Below are 6,891 nucleotides of genomic sequence, written 5' to 3'. Positions count from 1 at the left end.
TCCCCCCCCCCCCCCCCCCCCCCCCCATTTCCTTTCCATTTTGAGTCCTGTGCATGTGGGTTCCTTATAGGGTGGTTGAGTCACACTGTTTCATTTTGCTGTCATGATATAGCATTGCAATTAGAAAGTACAAAAAATCCCAATGAAATGATGCAGGGTAGTGTCTCTGGTAATTGCTAAGCATTGATATTATATTTTCATATTTTTGGAAGACAGAAGATTAATTTGTGTGCTACAGTTTCAACTCAATAAAATTTTTTTGTACCCTTATCTCTTCTTGTCAAGAAGACAGTCTGTACTTGTAAAGACAACAATATATATTTCATTTACTCTGTTTGACATGGATCATAGTATGAATAATGTTGAACTTCATAAAAGTGAGGATGTAAGAGCTATTTGTTTATGAGGATCAGCATGTAGAAAAAAATAATGAATTATTTGTTAGGAACAACATTTGCTTGAGAGATATCCATTCAAAGTTCATATTTTTCCTGCAGGCTAAAAATTAAAAGGAAAGCCTTTCCTGACATTTTGCAGTTGAGAGTCACAGTTGTTTAGCTCCAGTTAAATGAAAATATCATAGAGAGCTTGAACTCATATAGTGTATCGAATAGGAGCTAATCCATTAGTGATAATGGATAGTGTATCCTGGAAACTAGATGTTTATCAGCTCTTTTATAAATGGTAATGAATTAAGCCTAATACCACCTCTGAGGTAGATAAGTATTATTAGCCCCTTTTTCTGGGTAGAGATTGAAAGGCTTGGAGAGGTGAAGTGATATGCCCAAGGCCACACTTGAAATAGCAGTAGAATTCAGCATTATTAACTCTGAGAACCTTTTAACAGCTACTTATTGCAAAAGCAGTATAAATGAACGAGTTTAGTTCTTGCATTTATGAAAAGTAGTATTTCTACTATGTAACTAACAAGGAACAGATATGTTATGCTTTCTTTTATCAAAATATAATAATAATATTAATATTAATAGTAGTAACAGAAAAGTAGTGGTTATAGACAGTCATGATGAGAATTTTATCTAAAATGTACCCCATTCAAGTAGAGATTCACGGAAAATTCCCACCAGAAATGACACTAAATCAAATGCAGAGGTTAACATTAATCTGACCTGATCCAGAATTAAATAGTTTGAGTGGTTTGTGAGCCAGCACAAATAAAGCAACATATTAATATAGGAATATAGATATAGTTTAATGGAAAATGTTAAAAAGAAAAGATCTGATTTTTTAAATTAATTTTTCGGGAGGGTGGAAAGGAACAAAGAAACTACCAGAATTCCCTAGTCATTGTCATTTTTTTTTTGTTGTGGGTAAGTGGTAATTGCTCTGAGGAGACAGAAGCAGTCATGAACTATAGAAAGAGAAGCACCCATTACAACTCTGTCCATTGTGCTGCAATTTGCATTAACACTGGAAGTATATTCAAGTCTGACACATTACCAATGTAAAAACATTCTATGGAATAGTCTTGGCATTTTTGCCAAATCTCCCCCTCGGTGACCAGGGAGGCATTTTTTTAACATTTTAAAGATTTTTATCCTTTTTCTGGCAATCTTTCTGGTACCATTTTAATGCTAAACAACATCATATTCAAGCTCAGCATTATCATTATCACAAATCAAAATTGCCATGCAGCTGGATTTCTAAGGTTTGATCCTTTGTTTTGTTGGATTTTTTTGTTTTGTTTTGGTTTGGTTTTTTAACTTTTTTTTAAATGTTAGCCTATGCAGGTGGAATATGAGTATGTTTTTCTATTTATCCAGATATCAGGGCATCAGATAGACTATGTGGAGCTTCTGGGACTCACTAGATGGCTTCCCTGTGTCCGTGTGAATTCCCAGCAGTGTCAATTTTACTGCTCAAGCAACATACAGTTAGTTCACACATACTAATTTCGAAACAGGCCAAAGGCACTGGATCCCTTATGTATGCAATGCAGGCACATGTATTTTTCTCCAGGGAATACTGGATGGATATAAGGTTGTACAGTCACTGCTTCCATATCTGGAATTTGCAGCTGGTATTGAGTTATTTAGTAGATAATTCAAGGCTTTGAACTTCGTTTGGTCATAACCTTGTAAGTGATTGTTCTCCTATGACAGTTGTCATAGAATAGTTTGTAAGACTCACCTGGCTGGGAAACAATAACTTTTCTGTTCTATAGGTTCGCTTTGTAATCAGTCAGGGGAGTTGGGGCAGTTAATCCGATATGAAACTAAATTAATCAATTTAGGATTTTGCAAGCTTGTTTTTGCAAGGGGCTCATTATTCTAAGAAGACTGCAAATAATTCCTTGTAGGCATTTGGGCTGAACAATGTTGACAGAAGGTTGGAAAAAACCTGAGATCCATAGAGAAGTACTGAGTTGAAATCTGTGTCTTGATTATTATGGTCTTGCCCTAATCATTATTTTTAAAACTACTTTCTTGAAAGAGTCTCTGCTTAGGAGAGGACCCATTTCAGAGGCACAGAATATAATCCTCTATATATAACCTTTTTGCCTACACTGCCTTTATGTTGTGGGATAAAATTGCCAGTGCATGATTCTTCTTATACATTAAGTGGCTTTGGTCTCATCTGAGCTGGCACTTCTGAGGTAGATGGAAGGGATAATTTTTTTTCCTTCAAAAGCTTCCATAAAACACCACAGTGTAATCAGTTGCTTTAGACTATTTCTTAAGTATAAGGAAACTCTGCAGGTTGGGGCATCTGTGGTATCTGTGATTAAAGATTAAACATATTAAATGTGAGTCATTATGCTTAGATTTTCTTAAATGCACATTGTTTAAATGTACATCCTCTTACTCTATAATCTGCAGAAAATTAATGGCAATATACTGTGAGATAAAGGCTCCCACACTAATTTTTATTTTGATGGTCAGTCATAGGTGAACTCTCCAACCATCCTATATGAAGATCAATAAATTCACATCACACTCTCATTAGCTCTATGTTAGTTATGGAGAAACTACTTTATGAATTGATCATGAAGATTTCATTTTAAACCCATGAAGTTATGCAACTGACTACGTAGTTAATCTAAATCCCAATCTTTATCTATTGTGCATGCATACCAGTAATGATCCAAAGGTTTTGCCACTTAAAACTGTCCATATCGCACTGAAAAACTGGACACTTTGCTATTAAAAAAATATGAACCTTATAATTTACAATCTGAAGAACTGTGTCATAAGGGGAAATAGATGACCCCCTGTCATCTTTATCCTATGCTATTCCATTCTAGTTAGTTGGAGGCCAGTAGCTAGTGGAGTTCCTCGGGGTTCAGTACTCATCCCGGTCTTTTTCAACTTATTCATCAATGACCTGGACAAGGGGACAGAGAGAATCCTGTGCAACATGCTGTTTTAGCAGGAGGGTTGGACTAGATGATCTCCCGAGGTCCCTTCCAACCTTTGTCATTCTGTGATTCTACAACTGTTATGTCATGTTATCAGCCTTTACTGATGGTACCCTCTTCTTCAAACTTGTGAAAATTTGACCAAAAAAGGCATAACCTCTTCATGTTGCATTTTCTTCTTTTTTTCTTTTCCCACTAAAATCTGCAACATATTAAAGCAGCAACCTTTTCACCATAGCCCAAAGGTTCTGAAGAATGTTCTATGGGACCTTTCCAAATGTTTATGACTCAGCTGGGGCTGGAGCTGTTAGAGTCACCTGTCACAGAAGTGGCACAGTATCTTCTTGTGTCATATAAATTTCCAGCTCTTTCATTTTTTTGCATACTGAATTATGCATCCAATGGTTATGGAAGCTGGAGAATCATGGCTTAAAGTTTCCTGAGTGCCATCAGCAGTTTGTCTAGGTATACTGGGATGCATATTTCTCTTATCCCTTCTGTTTTTCTGTATGGAGATAATAATGTTTGAAAGCCACATTAAATGGCCTTCCATCCTCTGCTTATCACATGTGCTGCCTAGGCCAGGTTCCCTTCATTGCTTAGATCAATATGCTATTGTTAGATGTCCCTTTCCATGGCCTACTGCCATGTGCCCTGTTCCTAGTAAATGTACACATATAGAAAGGAACATAATGGAGCATGGAGCCTCGATCTGGTCTTACCTTTTCTATTTGACACCATGAATACTCAGTGATTATGGGGATGATCCAAATGCTTTTTAGTATACTCTGTATGCAAATATGTTTGAGAAAAAGTCTTTGATCAGTGATCAACAATCAATGAATCAATGCTATGGATCTTCTCCAAAGCCAGCAAGTAGGACCACAGCAAGATTTTCTTTGAAGTTCAGCTCTGGAAACACGCACTCACACAGAGATGAAAAATTACAGATTCAAGAGTGCTGAAGTATACTTTTTTATATTGGGATTTCTCTTTTTGGAGTAGATTTTTCCATGTTCCTTCCATATCAGCTGCTTTGGTCCCCAACAGTTATTAATACTGACTTGAAAGCCAAATTGAGAGTTGTCCTTTCTTAAGTGGTTTGTAAAAACATCCTGCTTTGAGGAGCGCCTCTGTAGGTGAGGGGTTTTTTTGACACTACTAATCCTTCTACTTGCAGGATTGTAGAAACCTAAACTTGGCTACCTTTTACGTTTCCTGATTTCTACCTAGAAAGTAAAAATTCCTCTGTCCTTGAATAACTCTTTTGGAGAATCTGGAAGTGCTATTCTGTAGGAACTCTCTGTAAGGGCTCTAAATGTCTGTATTTGTAAAAAGAAAACATGAGTAAGAAAGAAATGTGTTTCACCTTAGGCAGCAGCTTTCTCCTAGAGTTTTATTACACATGCATATACATGTATTCATGGACAAAAACATTAAACGTTCTTCTCCTACAGTGAATAGTTATGCACTTGTGCACCATTGACTTGTCCCACTGACTCTGGGCTATACCTCTACCAAAAGAATGGAGTTTGGGCTCTCTGACAGATGGCAAAGAGCTCCAAGGCATGATGGTTTGTCCTGGACCCTAAAGTTTTGGAGGAAGAAGAGCATATCCTGCTCTATGCAGACATTCAGGTGCATCCGTAAGAAGCTTTTGGGGTAAATGGAAAAAAAAAAAAGCCACCACCCCCTTGCCCTATGCTCCACCCCAAGATCTTCCACCTTCCTTATCCACTTCTTTCATTTGACAGGCCTGGTGGATGGTGTGAGAATGTAAGTATGTTCCAAATATCTTCACAGTTCACAGGAAGTTTAAAGTTGTTTTGTACCTTTCACAATGCCACATTTCTCTAGGAGCTGGAAAGAAAGTTTAGACAAACTCCTTGAGCAGAGAGTCTCTGCCTAGCATGTATGCAATCCACACATCTAGGTCAGTGGTGACCCTCAGCTCTTCAAGCAGATTCTCCCTGGACTTCCCCCTATGACCCTGAGGTGGGTTTGATAGCTCTCCTGTCTTTCGGGCTCTGGAGTCCCTTCCATCTCTTCAAGTAGACTAATCTGAAACTTCTTTTTCAGATTTGGCAATGAAAAATCATATTTGCGACTCAGTAAGCAAATGTCTTTTTGCCTTTTTTCTTTTTTGCCATCATTTTTCATTGCCTGCTGAGATCTTGACGACAATCTGGGTATCTTTCCCTCCAGCTGCAGCCATCCTGTTGGTGCTTCCATTTGAATGACTCTCAAGTATACTGTGCCTGAGAGATATAGATAACTAGCCTTAGGCCATGCTACTGCTTTTGGCAGCAGTGCCAGCTTATGCAGATACTGTTTCCTGAACCTGAATTTGTAGTTTCCATTACTGCCTTTTCAACTGTGATGTTTGTGTGGTTGTGGGATGGACAAGACTGTGTGCTGAACCAGAGTTAATTATTATACAAAATGTTTCTTTTTAAAGCAGTGATGTTTAAAATTGCCCTTTTTTTTGCATATTTTTACAATCAGTTGTGTCATGTCTTTGAGGGATTGCAAAGGAAGAACAAAAGACCAAGAGAAGCGAGGGGCAAGACTGTTTATGAAAGGCCCACCACTGAAATATATGAAAATACTCTCCTAATGGCTACTAGCTTATTAAATATCAAGTATAATAAGAATACATTTACTAATGTCACTGATACAAAAACCCAAACAAATGTCATAACTTTCATATAGAAAAAGTAACATTCTTACCATTATATTCTTAGGTGGGACTGAAAGGATACTGAAAAGGAAATGGATGAGTGTATTAGGAGTGTGAAGTACTGGCATTAGAAGGCCTTATTTATTAATGGGTTCTTACAAGACCTGAAGAGTTTGTGAAGAATCCTGCTGCTACTCATTCTTCTGAACCTCTCTCTACATTTCACTAGCTGAAGTACTCTGAGCATCCAAAGGGATGTGTGCTTTATATAATGTATGCTAGAATTTGATGCATTTGAACAGTAACAAGAAAAGCATTTGATATACTTAGCAATAAACTATTTATAGCTCCAGGATGATCAGTATTTCTGAAGAAGTTTGTTTATATTCATGCAAATACAAAGTGGAAAAAAAAAAAAAAGTGGTACCAACCCTTGTTGTTTCTCCTTGTTTTAGTCAGTGTGCTTTTAAAGTCAGCTATGAAATACCATCTGCTTTGCTTGTATACCTCCAAATACAGGTAGCTGTGATCTGAATCTCTGTCAAAGTATTCAGTGCTACTTTACTAAGCTGTACACTTTGCTTTCAAGACAAATAAACAGTGTGAGGTGACATACACCCTCTTCCTTTATGTAACTTTTCATAAACATCACTTCCTTGCCATTAGATGAGAGTAAAACATCATGCTAATATAGACAAATAAATCACTAATTTGGGGAATACAGGACAACCAATTGTCACCTTGAATAGGCAATATAGAATCCACATTTAGTATGTCAGCATTCAAACAATCTTTTGAATTATCTTATTCTTAGGACTGAAATCTAGGTCAAGGA

Source organism: Egretta garzetta, unplaced genomic scaffold, assembly GCF_000687185.1.
Source record: "Egretta garzetta isolate BGI_Z169 unplaced genomic scaffold, ASM68718v1 scaffold37, whole genome shotgun sequence".
NCBI lineage: Eukaryota > Metazoa > Chordata > Aves > Pelecaniformes > Ardeidae > Egretta > Egretta garzetta.
This window is presented reverse-complemented; position numbering follows the sequence as displayed.